Consider the following 20,517-nt stretch of genomic DNA (forward strand, 5'->3'; position numbering starts at 1 on the left):
TAGGTGGCCATTTCCTATCATGAATGGCATCACAAAAATGGTGTGCACCTCTATAGAAATGTAATAGAATAACTCTAGGTTATGGGCTGCACACACAGAATTCTAACACAGCAACTAGAATTTGCACTAACCTCACCATATCACCCTACCCAGGAAGTGACCTGATCAGATATTTCCCATTAAGCTTTTCTCAGAGATTCTTTTTCACATCATCTTTGGTTATGTTCATGAGTCTATCGCATTCAGTCATATACTCTGCTGCTGGTTCAGTTATGGTTAGACTTTAAAGTGTCTATCATTCATGAATGGATATTTTTAGACAATAACCAAAAAAAAAAATCAATGCTATTTTAAATAATCTAGTTTGGCTATAGAAGGAGATTTCTTACCTGTTGAGGGTTTCAGATATTGACTAGGTGGACAGATAGACCATTTAAAAAACCCTTCAATTGAATATTCTTTCCTGCTTTATTTAAGATTTGTTGACCATATAGTCATGGGTCCATTTTGCGGATTTCTACTGTTCAATTGGTCTATGTGTCTGTTTTGTGCCAACAAAGCAGGAAAGAATATCCAATGGAAAAAAAGACAGTCTCTTCAACAAATGGTGTTGTGAAAACTGGACAGCAGCATGCAGAAGAATGAAACTAGACCACTTTCTTACACCATACACAATAATAAATTCAAAATCATTGAAAGACGTAAATGTGAGATAGGAAACTGTCAAAATCTAGAGGAGAACACAGGCAGCAACCTCTCTGACATTGGCTGTAGCAATTTTTTACTAGACACATTTCTGGAGGCAAGGGTTACAAAAGCAAAAATGAACAACTGGGATTTCATCAAGATAAAAGATTCTGCCCAGTGAAGGAAACCATCGACAAAACTAAAAGGCAACTGTTGGAATGGGAGAAGGTATTTGCAAATGACATATCTGATTAAGTGTTAGTATCCAAAATATGTAAAGACCTTATCAAACTCAACACCCAAAAATCAAATAATTCAGTTAGAAATGGGCAGGAGATATGAATAGACATTTTTCCAAAGAAGACATCCAGATGGCTAACAGACACATGACAAGATGCTCAACATCACTCATCTCAGGGAAATAAAAATCAAAACCACAATCAGAAACCACCTCACAGCTATCAGAATGGCTAAAATTAACAACTCAGGAAACAATAAGTGTTGTCAGGGATGCAGAGAAAGGGGACCCTCTCACATGTTGGTGGGAATGTAAACTGGTGCAGCTACTCTAAGGAACAGTATAGAGTTTCCTCAAAAAGTTAAAAATAGAACTAACCTATGATTTAGCAATTGCCTACTAGGTACAAAAATACTGATTCGAAGGGACACATGCACCCCAGTGCTTATAGCAGCATTATCAACAATAGCCAAGTTATGGAAAGAGCCCAAATGCCCATCAAATGAAAACTAGATAAAGAATATATGGTAAATACGTAAAATGGAATATTGTTCAGCCATAAAAAAATGAATGAAATCTTGCCATTTGCAATGATGTGGATGGAGTTAGAGTGTATTCTGCTGACCTAAAAAAGTTTGTCAGAGAAAGATAAATACTACATGATTTCACTCATATGTGGATTTAAGAAACAAAACAGATGAACATAACAGGGGAAAAGGAGAGGCAAGCCATAAAACGGACTGCTAACTATAGAGAAAAAACTGAGGGTTGTTGTAGGGGAAGTGGGTGGAGGATGGGTTAAGTGGGTGAGGAGTATTAAGGAGGGCACTTGTGATGAGCATTGGGTGTTATATGTAAGTGATGAATCACTAAATTCTACTCCTGAGACTAGTATTATACTATATGTTAACTAACTGGAATTTAAATAAAAACTCGAAACAAAAAAAATTAATAAAATAAATTTAAAAAATAAAATAAGGTTGATAGAGAATGTATTAGCATTTTAATAGCAGATGTGTACCTGATTGGCCAAAACCTGTAAAATAAAGACTCTATGTTAAAAAAAAAATACCCTTCAAAAGCTGAAAAGGATTTTTTTTCCTGTTCTTTACCATAGGGCTCAGAAGACTGCTATTGATATTCTCTGAGACCTTATTTTTTTTAATAAGAGAAGGGAAGTTTTAATAACCAGTTAATTAAAATAGGATTATTAAATTTAGGATCAACAGATAGATGTCCGTCCATAGTAGTTGGGTGGCTTGGGGATATGGATTATCTTTCAACATCTTGTATTAATGGGACACCAGCAAATAGACTCCCTCTGCCATTTCTAATAGCTAAAAATAATTATAATGATTTCTCTAATCCCAGTTTCAGGAGGGACACTACAATTTCTTATAACATTTTATCATTTCATCAATTCCTCATAACAACCCTGTAACTTAGGTATTACCTCACTTTGCGCGTTCACTTGCTTGCCCAAAGTTAAAACAGCGAGTTGGATTTGATCTCAAGTTTTTCCAATTCACAAGCTTATATTTTTCACTTCATTAAACTTTTAAATCTGTAATTGTAGTTGTTTTGTAGAGAGATATTGCTCTATGATTCAGGTGATCTGTGAGAACAGGGCAATACTCTATCCAGCAAATGGGTTTAGCAGTCTCGCCAAAGGGACCCTGGCATTTGTATATATTGCAACTACATTTGTGTGCAACTGATTGTTCATTCTATTCAGAAGTGGATACAATCTACTTTCATCCAGATGTGCACTATCAGCTGTCCCTCCAGTTTTGTCTTAGCTCTCTCTCCACATGTTCGATTGATCAATAAATGCAGCGACTTGAAATTTGCCTTCAGCCTTTTCAGGTCTTCATTTCTTCTAGGTTGTAGGGTTTTGGAAGAAATGTCACAGAGATAAAGTGCCATTTTCATCACACATGTCAAGGGAACGTACTATCAAAAAAAAGTTGTTGAGTTCTGACCTTGATCACCCAGCTGAGATAGTGTTTGTCAGGTTTCTCCACTGTGAAGTTGTTCTTTTCCTCTTTCTACACCATAGGTTCTCTTTGGAAGGAAGTCATTGTGCACAGCGCACACTCAGGGAGTGGGGAATTATTTCAAATATTTGGGATTCTTCCAAAAGCAGATTTGTCTCTACGCTTATTAACTTATTCAATCATGTACTGATATCCATATGAACTCATATTTATTTTATACCTTGGATTATGGTCTGATTCTACTTTATTTCTTTTTTTTTGCCCAATTGTTTCAACTTTGGACACTGGGAGCACATTCATTAGGTTCCTCTGTCCTTTTGTCATATCTCCATAAATGTAGGCTTTCCTTTTCTTTCCTTTCATTGCTCTTTCTTTTTTTCTTTCTTCCTTTGCACTTCCTGGCATTACAAGATACAGCTCCAGACTCAGATTTATTTCATTTAAAGACATATTTTTAAACAGTGCAATAGTGCTCACTCTATGGTTCCATTTTTGGAAAATTAATAGCAGTTATATGCATATATAACTGGATTATTACATATCAAATTTTAATAGTAGCTATGTTATCTCTGACTAATGGGAATATTAGTTTTCTTTTTTGCATATGTTTATTTTTATTATTATATATTTCTTATGTTTAAAAATCAATAATATTGGATGATTAGAAAGGGAATAAAAATAGGCTGAAGACAATAATCACTTTTTTTTTGTAAATGAATGAAGCATGTGTCTCCTGAAGTTCACGACATGGAGCCAAATTTAAAGAGTTGCAGCTGCCCTCTACTGGTCAACACTGCTGACCCTCTTGGAGACAAGGGCCAGTGCGCTTTTAGAAAGCAAGCCTGCCACTTTCTGGGTAATGACAGTTCAGATACCTCAGGAGTTAAAAAAAAAAAAATTGAGCTTCTGCTACAGAATCTACAGCAGATTGAGCTGAGCTACATATTTGAGGGGTCACAATGTGAACTTAAGAATCACCTCCCATAAATGTGAAGTTCACGCTGTGGACTGTGAGCAGAAATGGATATGTGTGGGAACAGGCTCAGAAAAATATCATACATGCTGACTTGCCAATATTGTACCTCCTGAGTCTGATCTAAAGAAAATATCTTCTTGGATGAGAATATTTGGTCCATGACCTTTCTGCTGAGAACATGATCATGTCTGTTACAAACCTTACATAAATAACGCTAAGACTTTTCATTGGAAAAATACAAAGGGAGGAAAAAAACTTTTTTTTTGTACTACTCAATTAGGTTTAAACTGTCTAGTGTGAATTTGTGATGAAGATCAAAAGTTTAATAAGTGACTTAGCCAAGAGAGAAATTCATGTCCTGAGTAAATAATTATTGAGCACATATTCTCCTATGTCCTAAGTGCTGCTCTAAGGATCTGCTTGAAATGCCGCAGAAAACACTAAAAGCTTTCTGCTCATGTGGTGCGTGCAGTGGTGAATAGGAACAGACAGCAGACAGTAAATGTGATAAGTAAATGATTCTATTGGTAGGAGGTAGAATGAAAACTGCATTAGAGCGGGGGTGTTAGGGAGGGTCAAGGTTGAGGGTAGGGACAGGTTCCTGTATTAAATAGAGGAATCGGTACAGGTCTATTTGAGAAGGTGAGATTTGAGTAAGTATGAATGAATGAACGAATGAATGAATGGATGGATGGATGGGTGAGTGAATGAATGAAGAAAGAAATAATAAATACATCTTTTTAAATCTTTTTTTGATTGCCGTCTTTTTATAAAAAGCTGCAGTTAATTATAATTGTTCCTAAAATACAATGCAGACCTTTTATTTTTTTTTTCAACGCAGACCTTTTTTATGCGGCTTCTAAGGGTTCTAGCCTCTAAGAGTTCCAGCCTCTGCTTAGTTCTCCAGCCACACCTTCCACCACCACCCTCTGTTTATTCTGTGCCAGTTACGTTGAGTTCATTTTTTTAAAATAATTTTCTTTAATTCTCAAGCTCATTCCCACCTCTGAATCTAAACATTATCTGTTTTCTTGGCCTGCATCGCCCCTCTCCCCACCATTAACCTCTCTGCCCCATATCCATATTTCAATTCTCAATTTAAATGCCATTCCCTCAAATACGCCCTTCCTTGATCCCCCAAGGCCCCCAGAGAAATACCTCCCAGTATTTCTTCTCCTAATTCTTACCACAATTACCTTGGAATAGAGATTGGTTGAATGTTTGCTTCCTTCCACTCCCTGGCCATCCTTCACTACTGGGCTGTATATTTCCTGATTGTCTTCATTGTTGATATTCTTCCTAACACTTAATATATTCAATCCATAATAGTTGCTCAATAAATATTTGTTAAACAAATGAATGAATTCAGTTATTTGCAACTTTTCTTTTTCTTACGTAGGTAACCTTGGTTACATGAGATATTAGGAGGAAACTCTTGCAAGGTATCCTTTAAGACTATAAAATTTTCCTGTGCCTTCCCTTTTATCAGACAAATTTAAATCCTGGAAGCAAGAAGTCAGAAATGACAGAGGCAGAGATACTTGAATCAAGAAGTTTGCCTATACTCTCTTGGAAGGTTGTATTTAAATGAATTCACAACAGAACCTCTAGGGGTGAGTCCTCGGCATTGATATGTATTTTTAAATTCTCTAAGTATTTCTAATGTACAGCCTAGTTTGAGGGCCACTGATTTAAGTAAAGACAATTTACTCTATTAATATGTAAATATCTCTATATGGATAATATATACATATATTAACACATTAATTTAAATGAAAAAATATAAATATAATAATTACTTATAAATGAATATAAATGTACATTAAATTAAACTAAATGTCAGATTCTTTCTAGTTTGCCTGGTCAGTAAAAAGAGATTTTTGATAAGGGTAGAGAGGACATTAGCTGGAAGAGAGATTCTGAAACACCCTATCTCAATTGGGTAGTGAATGGCTGAAAAAGTTGAAAAGACTTCTAGGAAGTTAGAAATCAAAACAAGGATGGGGAAAAAACATGGATGGGATGGTTACCAAAAATATTTGAAAGTAAAGTTGACAAAGTGTGTTTCAACATTCCCCAACTGCATCTAGGCATGCCATAAACTCTAGAAGGAATGGGGATCTAAAAGGCCCAGAAGCTGGAAAAAGGAATACAGTCTCCAAAGGTTCTGAGAAAGCAGGAACTAAAACTTGAATGAAAATCTGTTTGGGAGAAGCAGTCACTGGGGCCAAGATCATCAAGCTACAGACAAAGTTCTTGAATTTCTACTGAACAGAAGTGATTCTGTACCATTTGTGGATAATATGAATGAAATAAGCATGCAAGATTAGGAAGCTTGTTTTAGTAAATCTCTGCTTGACTTAATTCTATATTCTTGAGAGATATTTTCATCAGTTTAGTTGACTTCATCAAGTGTTTGACTTTCACCTGAATATATTGCTTACTCCTAATCTAGATTCTGACCAAAAATTATTTCCAAAAGGACTTTTCTATTAATTAAGTCCAAAATGTTTAAAAATTATTTCAGCCTTGAAGCATCCTGTATATTTTCCATATCAGTAATTACAATTCCAAATCAGGTGCAAGCTTTTATCGACGGAGTTTAAATCCCCAATTTAATACATATTCCAAATAATCTTAGATAATTTACTTAAATTCTTTCTGCCCCAGTTTTTTCAATAGTAAACTGTAAGTAATAATGGTACACACCTCATGGGGTTTTTATAAGGAGTAAATAATCTAGCATATATAAATCATTCTACTAACAATGTAATAATCTAATACATGAAATCAGAATACACTGGAGGAAAAAATTCTGATATTGTAGAATGTACAGTCTACATTGAAGGCCTTTAAGTCCTAAACTCAGTAGATGTGTGGAGAATTTTAACTATACAGCATCCTGTATGTTTTCCACATCAGTAATTACAAAGAGAATTAAGAACATGCTTAGTATATGAGAAACAAAGATGGTAATGCATCTTTCATATTCAGGCTATAAACTTGAATTTGAGATTGTCTAACAGTGCATAACTAGTCATTTGGATGAATGAGATTCAGTTCTGTTGTACTTGGCACTCTTGGGAGCATCCACATACGGCTCTTAATCTTGAGCAAATACTTTGGTGGATAACAAATGACTTGTTCCTCATGTCAGTTCAATGAAGTTAAATCCAACTTCGGCTTTATAACTGTAATTGAGGATAAGGCATGACAAGGTCTCTCTGATATCTTCTGTTATTAAATGTTGTGTATAAAAGGGACATATATTGGAAAGGAGAAATGAACATGATAACCCAATTTTACATAAGTTAGACTTTCTGCCCATAAGCATCTGGCTGCGGAAGTCAGACAGCTACAAGGCCTGTCAAGAAAAATGCTTCTACTATGAGAAACAGCAGTGCTGTGTGACCTAGATCACAAATGGTTTTTCTTCCCCTTATTTAAGACTAGATTTCTTTAAAACTGGAGAATCAGTCAGCTACACGAGAAGTATTTATTTTGATAATGAAATGTTAAAATGAACCAGAACTTGGAAAAGAGACTAATGGTACTTTGAATTCTAGAGAAAATGATTTTCAAGACTTTCATTTTTTGCAAATCTCTGCCCATTTCTGAACTTTTTTTTTGGCAGAGATGATGGAAAGGAGAGTAGAAAAATGTGTGTGTGTGTGTGTGTGTGTGTGTAATAGGTGGGAGAAAGTTTAGATGATATAATTATTGTAATTAGTGACATCCAGGGATGCTTGAAAGTTTATGAGTGTTCAGGAGCCTTGCTATGCCAGACAGCAGTAGTTCAAGCTATGGATGTTGTGTTAGAGAGAACATGACCACAGAATACTACATCTCACCTTTCAAAAGTATGTCCTTAAAGGAGATCTTGCTGAAAGAATTGTAAGAAGGTCCATCATTTAGGTGTATTAGAATCAATGTTTAGGAAGTACATGAGGATTTCATTTCAGTGTTTCAACCTTGACCAAAAGCGTTAAAGATTTCTGTTAATTCTTGGTTAGAAAAAGACTGAAGCATTGCACAAACTCAAGGTCATCATTAGAATTTAATCTTGCCTAATCCTGTATGAGAGACTAGTTTCTCCTTTTTGGGTTTTGTGTCCAGGGTTCCTAAGACTTGATGAGTCACTACAAGAACTCACAGTACTCAGAAATTGTTATACTCATGGTTATGGTTTATTATAAAGAAATGATAGGGAGTAAAATCAGCAAAGGGAAAAGTCACAGACTGAAGTTAAGAAGAAATCAGGTGCAACCTTTTATCGACGGAGTTTAAATCCCCAATTTAATACATATTCCAAATAATCTTAGATAATTTACCTTAAGTCTTTCTGCCCCAGTTGTTTCATTAGTAAACTGTAAGTAATAATGGTTCACACCTCATGGGGTTTTTATAAGGATTAAATAATCTGGTATATATAAATCATTGTACTAACAATGTAATAATCTAATACATGAAATCAGAATGCACTGGAGGAAAAAAAAATTCTGATATTGTAGAATGTACAGTCTACACTGAAGGCCTTTAAGTCTTAAACTCAGTAGATGTGTGGAGAATTTTAACACAGCATTCAACACAATTCACTGAAGATCTCAACTCTTAAGAGTCCTGTATTGCAAACACTGCACCACCTGCTTCCACTTTGAGATAAGGGGTCTTAACACCAATGGTTCCTAAGTGGCTGACCACCATTGCCAAGCATCATGCTTTGTGTACTTCAGTAGGACTTCATTTCCTCTCCACCACACCGGATCACTTAAGGTCATGGGTCTTCACCTATGGCTTCAGAGGATGACAATTAATGTCTTCTATAACAATCAACCCAGCCATTTTATGCATTTAAATCATTGTTGGCTTCAAGTAACAAGTTTTTTAAAGATTTTATTTATTTGAAAGAGAGGGACAGAAATAGTGACAGAGAGCACAGGCGGGGAGGAAAGAAAGAAGCAGGCTCCCCGCTGAGCAGGGAGCCCAACAAGGTCTCTATCCCAGGACCCTGGGATCATAACCTGAGCTGAAGGCAGACACTTAAGTGACTGAGCCATCCAGGCGCCCCTCAAGTAACAAAATTATCACCAGGATTCTGCTCAGAAGGAACTGTCTTTACAACCAATTTAACTTATTAAACTGGAATAGTTCATCATTGACAATACACAGAATAAATATCAGTACAAAATAATCTGTCTATACTTATCCACCTATTAAAATCATCTCTGAAATTACTTTCCTGGGGAAGCTTTTCAAAGTGTTCTGCCTGGGGCAAAATGCCCCTTTGAAAATATGTTTCCAGGATAATTTGTAGTACCCAAAGTGTCACTGAGGAAAGTTCTGAGTCTGGAAGATGAGAATTTATGCCCACCACAGGTGGGAATCAGGAAGGAAGAAGAAATAAAGAGAAAAGGGAAAAGACTAAATGGAAATGAAGTCTGTGTAGTAGGGAGGTGGTGGTTCCAGGAGATACTGAAGATCAAAGGAAATGTGGTCATGGATGTTAGAGGTCACTACAAACTGAATGTTTGCGTCTCCCCCCCAAATTCATATGTTGAAACCCTAATCCCCAATGTGATGATATTTGGAGATGGCGCTTTTGGGAGGTAACAAAGTAATGAGAGGGGAGCCCTCATGATGGATGAGAGACTACCTCATAAGAAAAAGCAGCAGAGAGCTTGCTTCCTCAATCTCTCTCTCCCTGCCACATGAGGATATAGCAAGAAGGTGGCCATCTTTGACCCAGGAGGAGGGTTCTTACCAAGAATCCAACGATTTTGGCACCCTAATCTTAGATATCCAGACTCCAGAACCATCATCAATAAGTGTTTGTTGTTCAAGCCACCCAGTCTACAAAAATTTGTGATAGCAGCCCAGATTGACTAAGACAGATGCTCTCTGATTAAAGGATCCCCTCTCTGTATTCTAGGGAAGAGGTTTCTTGTTGGATAAGGTACCCCAGTCGCAGGATCTAGTAAACAGTATACATATTCCTTAAAGGCGATTACCTGGGCTGAGTTGGTCATTAGACCTGCTGGACCCATTCTGGTTCATAGAGCATGAATCTGGAGAATTATCTTGTTCATTTCTATAAGAATTGAGTAGTTGACTAAAACTACTATTTATCACCATATGGCCCCTATTTATCCCCATTGAGATATGATATTTTCTAAGGTATTTCTCATTCCCAATTGTTTCCCCTAGGCCTCTGCTGTTTGTTAAAGGTACAGGTGCTACATCAGTGTCCATGCCTTATCTCAAGATGCCACGGTTCAGCCTCCCTTTGGCATGGCCTAGACAACAGCACAGTCTTTTTCTCACCTGTTGTGATAGAAGCTATACCAAGTCCAATGCCCAGTGCAAAGATCCATGAAGCTAGGGTGAAGTTTGCCTCCCCAGTTACTGTCAGAGGGATTAAGTAACATAATGCAAAAGTGTTGGGGATTTCAAACTGTTGGGATAAAATTTGCTCAATAAAAATCAGGAGAAATGGAAGAGCCAACATATTATTTCCTCACATTTACTCACCATCTGAACACCTCCAACCACCTCAAGGAGTCATCTTGAGGAAACTATTTCTATTAGCCTCTCCACAGACATCCCTCATCACCCAGGAACCAGCTATGTTTCTTGTGGCCAGCTTAATAACACGCCACCTTGAATATGAGTTTTTTCCCTCAACTTTGATGACCTGGTATTGCACCCCTTCTTAAAGTGTTACCACACAAACTTTGCTTCAAGTTCTATTTTTTAGGGGGTGCTTTGACTCATCATCCTTCTACCACAACCCAGACACAGATGGCTTGCCAAGTAGTTTGTTTATTTCACTGATGTCAGCAAGAGCATATGTTCATGTCCAACTATGTTGATTCTTTCCTTTAGTCTATCTTGGAAGCAGCTAAGAATTTCTGCTCTTGAGCCTCTCTCTCAATTGGGGACACACATCAAGATGCAGCTGTTGAACTCGTAGATGCAAATCTGTGGGTCTGCCAAATGGTGCATTCCATTGTACAACAAGAATTCTTGGGATTTGTAGTCCACACACCAGCCAAAATGATAGCTTAATATTCCCACAGTGGTGTGGGGTGGCATGAATGTAAATGTTTATTTTATTTTTCCTGATAATCATATATTTTATTTTTCATGATCAAACTTCAAATCATTTAAAGGGTCATAGAAATGGAAGTGGTACTTTTATATAGCCCATGCCAGAGACAGATGTTGGCTTTCCACAAAGACTTGGAGCTACACAAAGGGAGCCTGAGGATTCTGATGAATTGACTCTGAATAACTGAGTGGAGAAGGATTAATAACATGTTGAAGACTTGGACTGTCCCTGAAATATTCAAGTCTACCGGGAACCTCATGTGACCTCATTTGGAAAAAAAAAATCTTTTGAAATGTAATTAGTCAAGGACCTTGAAGTGAAATCATTCTGAATTTACTGTGAACCCTAAACCCAAAGACTAATGTCCTTATAAGAATAGGAAAGGTCACAGAAACGTAGAGAAGGCCATGTGAAAGAGGCAGAGATTGAAGATATGCTGCCACAAGCCAAGGAATGTCAGGACCCATCAGACTTTGGAAGAGGTGAGAAAGAATTCTCCCTTAGAGCCTTTGGAAAGAGCATGGTCAGGCCAACACCCTGATTTCAGATTTCTGGACTCTAGAACTGTGAGAGAATAAACTTCTGTTCTTTTAAACCATTCATTTGATGTACTTTATTATGGTGGACCTAAGAAACTAATACAAAACATAATGGGAGATCACAAAGCAGCTACAGAAAATAGTGATAGGCTAAGAGAAATAAAAAGTCAGAATGGCCACGGAGAATGTACACAAAAGAGCAAGATACTTGATGCCAAGTCACATCTCTACCTCACTCCACAGTGTTTCTCTACTTACTAGAAAGCTACTAATAGTCCCTCCATCTGGGTTTGTAGGTCACATACCTGCTCAAGATGTGTTCAAAGAACAGAGCATTTCTTGGTGCTAAATATAGTTGACCCTTGAACAACAGAGGTTTGAACTGCCCAGGTCCATTTATACACAGATTTTTTTTAAAAAATGTAGTACAGCACAGTAAATGCATTATCTCATCATAATTTTCTTAATGACATTTTCTTTCCTCTAGCTTACTTGATTTTAAAGTATATAATATATATAACATGCATAATTAGTATAAAATACAATATATAATACATATAACATGCAAAATATGTGTCAATCAACTATTTGTTATTGGTAAGGTTTTTGGTCAATAGGAGGCTCTTAGTGGTTAAATTTTAGGGAGTCAAAAGTCATACATGGATTTTCAACTGCATGGGAGGTTTGTGTCCCTAACCTTGAGGGTTAACTCTATTAAATTATGAAAAATAGGGGAAATGAGATATATATGTTCTTTCATGGTCACAGGTACCAGTCTTGAGAATAATACTTTAAATAATGATCCTCCTATCAATCTATTAGAATTTTAAGTCACTGTATTGCTTATCAACTAGTTAAAATAAATAAACTAAATCCCAGAGATATCATAAAATTTTGTCATGACTACTTTTGATTACTTGACATCACTAATTAAAAACTTTATTTTTTCTTTTATGTAATAAGTTAAAAAAGACTTACCAAAATTGAAAGATTGAAGGATATAACATTATTAATGAGAGAGCTACTAGTAAATCACATTTTGTATCATTTCAAGGATCATAGGTACAAGAATTAAAGTTTGAAACCAGTGTTTAAGACTAAAACTAATATACTGGTCATATTTGGCCTAATTTTTTTAAAAGATTTTATTTATTTATTTGACAGAGACAGAGACAGCGAGAGCAGGAACACAAGCAGGGGGAGTGGGAGAGGGAGAAGCAGGCTTCCCGCTGAGCAGGGAGCCCGATGCGGGGCTCCATCCCAGGACCCTGGGGTCATGACTTGAGCCGAAGGCAGGTGCTTAATGACTGAGCCACCCAGGCACCCCTTTAAAAATATTTTTAAAAGATTTATTTATTTATTTGACAGAGATAGACACCGTGAGAAAGGGAACACAAGCAGGGGAAGTGGGAGAGGGAGAGCAGGCTTCCCGCTGAGCAGGGAGCCCGATGTGGGACTCGATCCCAGGATTCTGGGATCATGACCTGAGCTGAAGGCAGACGCTTAATGACTGAGCCACCCAGGCACCCTGGTCTGATTTTTAAGCAACGTTCTAGTTTTAAAATTTTCTTTTCTTTAACTGAGTCTGCAATCAGTTGAAGCAGTTTATGAGTGCTTCTCACTTCTTGTTTTCTATAATTCTGTCCTCCCCAGTAAAAGAAAAACTATAAATATAGAACAAATTTATCAATTGGAAATCTTCCATTCTACTTCTGATTTACTCTATAGTCTAACATCTCATACAGTACCTTTTCCCAGCTGTGTCCCCCCATTGCTCTCTGATTTTTTGGATGTTACACTAGATATAATGAGTCATCATAAACTGAACAATGGGCTTGTTGGTGTCATTGAATGACTCCCGTTTCCCTTATTTGGATATACTAACTTCCCTAACTCTATATGAAGAAGGTTCAGCATAACTAAAATATTTCATCAGTGAATCAAATTGTCTCCTAGATGAAAACACCAACAAACCAAAACAACTTGCACAAGTAGAAAACTTGACATTGTTGAAGAATGAATGACAGAGCCTCAAATGTGTGAATAATGTTTCATTCACAGCTGTTGTGGTGTCTCTTTAGTTGGCAACAGGTCTATCTCTAGGCTTTACTAGAATAGGCATATTCTTGTTTGAGCGAATTGCTTTAACATCAGATGGCCCTCATCATATAGTTCTTCAAGGTTGTATATTTTTCAGTTGATTTTATCCTCCATCCCACATTTATAAAGAAAATGAGGTAAGCAACTGATTAAAACCTATAGATCTTTAATTCAAAATTTCCTTAAAGCCTTTAATGTAGAATTATTTCTTGTAACAAAAGCCTTCTTATATTCCTTGTAACTATTATTATACATTTTCTGATACTGCTTAAGGGCCATTTCATGATAACAGGGCATTTTGAAATAGGTAATTTTCATAATTATGTGTTCTTTTATTCTTATATAGAAATGAACTTATTTGCAAATAGGCACTCCCACACAAAGGGATCATTCAGGCCCATTCTAAACCAACTGAAATGCTGACACACTTGGCAAGAGACTATTATTAAATGTGTTGACACAGTGTTTACCTGGCTTCAATGGCAAATTCCAACTTCTTCAGAATGGGTTTACCTTGCTTGGGTAAAATTTTCTGACCACAGGATATAACTTTGATTATTTTGAATCTCATGTATGTGTGTTTGTTTTGTTTTGTTTTGTTTTGTTTCAATAAGGCTATGCACACCTCTGGGAAAAAATTCTAGGTTCTCCATATGGTTCTTTAAAAGTAAATTTAAAATATGTGTGTGTGTGTGTGTGTGTGTGTCAGTGTGTGTTTTCCAAGGATTGAGCAGAAATGTACAGTGTTCTAACACCTGAAATAAAAAAAAGACAATAAAAACAAGAACACTTACCAACCAAACAGATTTTTAGTAGTGTGACCATATTTCTCTTTTCCTTGGAGAATCCTTTCTCTCTAAGCCATTCCTATCACATTTTCTTTCCACCGCACCCTTCTAGAATCATGGGATGTCTTCAGTCATGCATCATTATTTCAAAGATGAGATAATATTTCAGGAATGATTTTTAAAGTGGTTTTGCCCCAGTGAATATTCTGTTGAATCATTAACATAAAGCTAAGCATTTTAAATCTTGTGTCTCACGATTTCCACACTGAGAGAGTCAGTGAAAATTACCTATTGTCAAAAGGAATGTGGTTTTGACTACAGAAACATTCATCTGAAGTAAAGAGAACAGGGTAAATATAATTATAATTACATTTTCATATAAGGAGACTAAGATGTAGAATATAAGCAAATATTCTTTAAATAATATTTTGGCCAGAATTCATATCTTGATCATATTTTCAAGAGAAAAGTAAGATTAATACCTGGCAATTGTAAATATGTCTTTTAAATCAGAATCCCTCAAGTTTTTATCCAAAAATCAGTATTATACTCATATAACAACTTCATTTTATGTCTAGGTGAACATAAAATTTATACTTTCTATAGTAACTTGAAAGGGAAAAATAAAAACAGCATTAGCAACAATTATCTTAATGAAATGAGTCTTCCCTGGATATAATTGCATTGAACATTTGGAAAGTCACTCTATACCTTTAAATTACATTGAATCTAAAATCCATCTAGTCAATAAATATATTCCTTAGTCTTCAGCCATAGGCAGTTCATGACATAGGAGGGACACAACAGAGTTAAAAATAAGTGTAATATGTTGACAGAGGGTGCGGGTTTGAGAAGAAAAATAAATAGGAAGCTGCTAGCTGAAGAAAGGAAGAAAGAGACGTTGAAATAAAAGAATAAGATGTGCAAAGTCCTGGAATCATAAAACAATATAGGTCATTTAGGAAGGCAATATGGAGATAAAGATGTGGTGGTGATAGAGACAGAAGTACGGGCAGAAGTAGATGTAGACATAGAGGTCGAAGTAGGGGTAGAGGAAGAGGTAGAGATAAGAATAGAGAGAGAGTCTGCGTGTGCATGCATGAAGGTATTTATGGTTTTTCTAGCATGTTAGGGAAGGAACAGGGCATTAGTGGTGAGACTCTTTAAATGGAAGTCATATCACAATGTAACTCATTTTTAGGAAGGTAATTTTGGTAGTAGAACCTTCTATATCAGGGAGATTTTTCTCTCTAGAGTGTAGGTTTATTAGGTTCAACCAATTCCATGAGAAGAGAGACAGAGGAAACTACTCCTCATAGATTGAAATGAAATTTATACTCCCAAGAGAGAATAAATGCTACATTACTGGACAGAACTATGGTGACGATAAAATTTATCATCTATACTGAGAAACTTGTGAGAGTAAAAGGCAATACTAAATAATTATGTAGTTTTTGGAATTTTTGTTAACCAGAAAGTTGATTTTTATATTAATGAACTTGTAAAATGATTTTATTTTATAAACAATTTTTTAAAAAAATATTTTCTACAAGAAAACAACACACACCTACATATATTGAAAATTTAAAATTTTAGTTTGTAATCTAAATACTTAAAAATTAAATAATAAATCTCAGCAGAATAATAACTTAAACAGAATAATTATTATTTGTATATAATTACGTTCTTAGCTATATCTGACTTAGACGGATCTGTCTCTAAATACAATGTCACTTATGTATTTTTCAGAAATGTTATTTCCCCAAATTTGATTTATGCTATTAAGACTATAAAAAATTGTCTACAATTGTCATCAAAGTCTTATTTTATGGGTAAAAATGACTTTTCTCTGTAGACAATAACATCTATAATTGAAAAAATACTCCAGAAAATTCAGTAGGTTGAGAATATTTGCAATTCTATTATTTTTCACATTGAAATGCTATAATGTTTTAGCTCAAAAACAGGTAGTATTTTTTCTTGCTTTTAAGTGCTGTTCAGAGAATATTTTGAAAGACATCATATAAGTTGTCCTCATACTCTTTATTAGATGCTAAAAAATGATAGAATCTTTTGATATCAGTCTATTAACAGTAGAGAATACATATAAGTATTCAATTAAAAATAAGAACTTTATCAAAATTTCTATGAGCTATTTCTACAAAGTGAAATAACAGAGAATAAAATCCATCTAGTTAACAAATATAATTTTAATTCCTTTTTCTCAATGAACTTTGAACTCTCATCAATTTATTTTATTCAATTCTTCCCTTGTTATTTTACAGATGTCTTATTGCTTGCTAGCTTTAAAAAAAAATAACTTCCATTCACTAAAAGTTGAAGTATTTGGGTTCCCCTTTCACTGAATATTTTGATTAAAAATTTCCAAAAGATGTGGAATACCACGTAACTAGAATTGAGAGGACTTGTTTATAAAAATACACGCTTGGTTTCAATTCATGTCAAATTAATCTGATGACGGAGAGAAAGTGGATACTGCTGTATTAAAGTGTTTCTTTGCTTTCAACATCAGTATTTTCACAAAATTTTATAATTCAGTTGCATTGAGTATATATAAAAATTCACAAATTTTGCATAAGACTTATAAAGGTTGACCATGCAAAAGAGAAGTTCAACTTTAGTTTCAGTATAATCTCACAATTTATGACAGTATGATTACAGATTATATGTACACATAGCCAAATTCAAGTAAATTTCTCCTCTTATTTTAGAGTATTGTTTTTACCCTTACACTGTCTTTAAAATTTATGTGTTTTATCACTGCAAAATTATCATCGATAGTAAATTTTTGAAATGTGTAATGTATAATTTCTAAATTTATAATCACATTCACAATAATGTTCTATGTTTCACCTTCAACAGAATGAATCTTCAAACATTTTTCTTTGACTCCATGATTTGTTGAAACAACGTATCACTATTAGAATCTACTTATCTGATTCTCTGAAGTATCTGATATAATTGATACAAACTGGAACCATGAAGATCTTCCCCTGTCAAAGGCACCAACTATTAATGCTTGCTTTTGTCTTACTTTCCCTGTTGGACATACAAAAGGAAACATGAAGTTAAAAATGAGCAAATGTGATTTATCATAACGGTCATTTAATCCAAGTGAAAATCCACATATTAAAGAGGGCACGTACTGCATGGAGCACTGGGTGTTATATGCAAAGGATGAATCATGGAACACTACATCAAAAACTAATGATGTAATGTATGGTAATTAACATAACATAAAAAATAAATTAAAAAAAGAGCTATAGAGGCAGCATGTTTTAAATTGCCATTTTGGGCACAAATTTCTTAACATAATAACTTTGGCAGTAGTTGCTGATGGTTCTTCCTCAGGGTTGTGTCTTTTGGTTTTCAAATGGCCGCTGAAATCACTATGGATCACAGAGTGGACATCAGTGGTTACAGCATTTATGCAAAATAAATGCTTATCATCAAATTTCTTGAAAAATAGAGATTCAATCTTCAACTTTTTATTACTTATGCATTTTTTTACCTCACTGATGACTAAAAGTTTTGTTGAAAAATATGAAACCAAACAATAGATTACCAAACAACAAGTTCTACATTTCCCACTACTTCCAATGAGGAGATCAGAAGGGACACCATTCATGGTTGGTATTTCTGAAATAACCGAGCGAAAGAGGAAACCATGCCCCTCAGATGAGCTGTTATGTCAAAAACCATGAATGGTGTCAGATGTTTCTGAATGGCAAGTTAATAAGTTAGCCTACTTATGTGTATAAGTTCACATACATATGGTGAAGAAGACACCAGAGCCATGGGTCAGGCACACAGATGGTCTATTACAGCAGAAATATCAAGCAGTGTAGCATCTCACCTCAGTTACTAACGCCCAAATCCCCCACAGGGCTACACAAGTGAGGGCTGCATGTTCACCTGTGCATGCAGTGGGTTGCACGACAGAATTGCAACCTTCAAATTAGGATAATATGATCTTCTATCAGAGCTACTGGTGGCCTGTCAATCTCCTCCAGAAAGAGATTACTCCTTACCTTTGAAAATAAGCAACTCTACCCCAGGAAAAGTATGAGGGAATTTATTATCCTGAATTATCTCGGGGGGCTGGGGGTGGGGGGCAGGGAAGATATTTTTGTCTTCTATGCTTTACTCAATCATACCTAAACAAAGTTTCTCAGTTTCGTTTGCTTAGAAGATCCAGGGTGAGAAATCGAGAAAGAATTGTCTTCCAATATGGACATATAACCTCTTCCCAAGAGCTACGGTCTTGATTGATCATAGTTTAAACAGACAGACTTTATATGGTTTATAAGAACAAAAATTTGAGCACAGTTTTGGGTGTGTGGGGGAATGTTTTCCTCTTTTCTGATCAGACCCTCCTCATGAAGGTTGCTCCCATAATGGAACAACTTTGGCTTTTCACAACTCAATCATTTTTCTCCATATGGGGTTATTTGACAAGTTCACAATCAGGATTAGCTTGCTTTGCTCTGATCTGCAATCTTCTTTCTGTTTGGAGAGCGAGTCTGTCCACAGCACAGTTCACAGTTGTTGAAGGCCATGGGATGAACTCTGTAGCCGAGGTGGCTGTTGCAGGTTGAGGTCTTAATCTAAACTAATACTGCCAGGGACCAACTGGGTAAGTCTGTCTGGTTCTTGATACTTCCATGACATATGATTGTAAAGGAAAAAAAAATGAAGTAGAGGTTAGGTTAATAGAACACTTCTGTATTAGATTGTTATATTTCAGTGGAAGAGTTTTGAGTGTGTTTATTGTTTGAAGTGAGTCACAGGGAAGAAAAGGATTAAAAATTACCTAAGTTAGGGGGCCTGGGTGGCTCAGTCAGTTAAGCATCCAACTCTTGATTTCTGTTCAAGTCATGATCTCAGGTCATGAGATTGAGCCCCACATCAGGCTTGCACTGGGCATGGAGCCTGCTTATAATTCTCTCTCTCTCCCTCTGCCCCTCCCCTCACTCATGCACTCTCTCACTCTCTCTTCCTCAAAAAACAAAAACAAAAACAAAAACAAAAAAATCCTAGGTTAGGTAAAGAGAAAAATTGCATAAGGCAAAAGGTAGATGAATCCAGGTGTGCATATGGAAGAGCATTTGTCTTCTAAGGAAGTAAGTATAGGGACTTCTGAGGTAACCACAGAAGTAGGGGAAATGAAAACGGAGGGAAGTTGTGGCTTACAACATCTGTTTTCACCTTGGAATATAAAGCAAAGTTATTTCCTGAGACATGAAAGTTGTGAAAATAGGGCTGGGACCTACAAATAAATGGTAAAAAATTTAACAGAGTAGCCAAAGGTGACACCTTCGAATGGTAGTTTTCTCTATTCTGTATTTTCTATCACTACATGTAAGACAAACATTTCTTCGTTTTCCTTTGTGTAGCTATGTTTTCTTAGGGAATATGTACTAGTGCAACCATGTGCTAATTAACTGTAATCAACCAAAATGAACCATTTGTTATTCCTTGTAGAATTCTGTTTCTATCTATTCTACTTTTTCTCCCCCCAGAATCAATTTGGAGCTTTAATTGCTTCATCATGATGACCTATTGGAGCATTTAAATTATTGAAAAGATCGAAATTCCTGTTGATAAGTTACATCTACTTTGGTGAAAATGTATATTTATATATGTGTATATATATATATATATTTCTAGAAACACCTTAAGATCCTATGCATAAGTTTTTTAATGAAATGAAACTAAATATTTCTGATATGAATCACACAGTATTCCTCTAAAAGTTTATAACATCCATTAAGGAAATATGACCTGTTCTCTGCCTGAATATACTATTCTTAGTTTATAGAGGAAATTTCATATATGAAAGTTTCACCTTCTGATTCACACTACTTGACTTGTAAGTGGTATTTTACTTAGCAGCGTTGGTTATGAGTCATTCATATCAAAGAACTATTAGTTATAAGGTGTTTTATACATTCTTATTTCATATAAAAAGTAGAGGTGAGGTGAGAATGTATTTAGTGAGACTACTTCTCCTCTTTTAAGTATTTAATTGTGAGTCACCCATCCGTGAAACTCGGTCTGTGA

The 20,517-nt window shown here is 35.6% G+C and overlaps 1 long non-coding RNA gene across 1 annotated transcript in view; it reads right to left on the bottom strand.

Moving 5' to 3' along the window:
* The window catches only part of LOC113916133, a 38,340-nt gene extending 20,904 nt beyond the window's left edge, over window positions 1-17,436 (bottom strand). The window contains exons 1-2 of the long non-coding RNA XR_003517843.1: window positions 17,308-17,436; window positions 14,440-14,764 (exon numbers count right to left, since the gene is read on the bottom strand). This is a non-coding gene — a long non-coding RNA (uncharacterized LOC113916133). The remainder of the gene's footprint in view (window positions 1-14,439; window positions 14,765-17,307) is intronic.
* Window positions 17,437-20,517: the final 3,081 nt, after the last annotated feature.

Source organism: Zalophus californianus, chromosome 1 (assembly GCF_009762305.2).
Source record: "Zalophus californianus isolate mZalCal1 chromosome 1, mZalCal1.pri.v2, whole genome shotgun sequence".
In the NCBI taxonomy this organism is placed as follows: Eukaryota; Metazoa; Chordata; class Mammalia; order Carnivora; family Otariidae; genus Zalophus; species Zalophus californianus.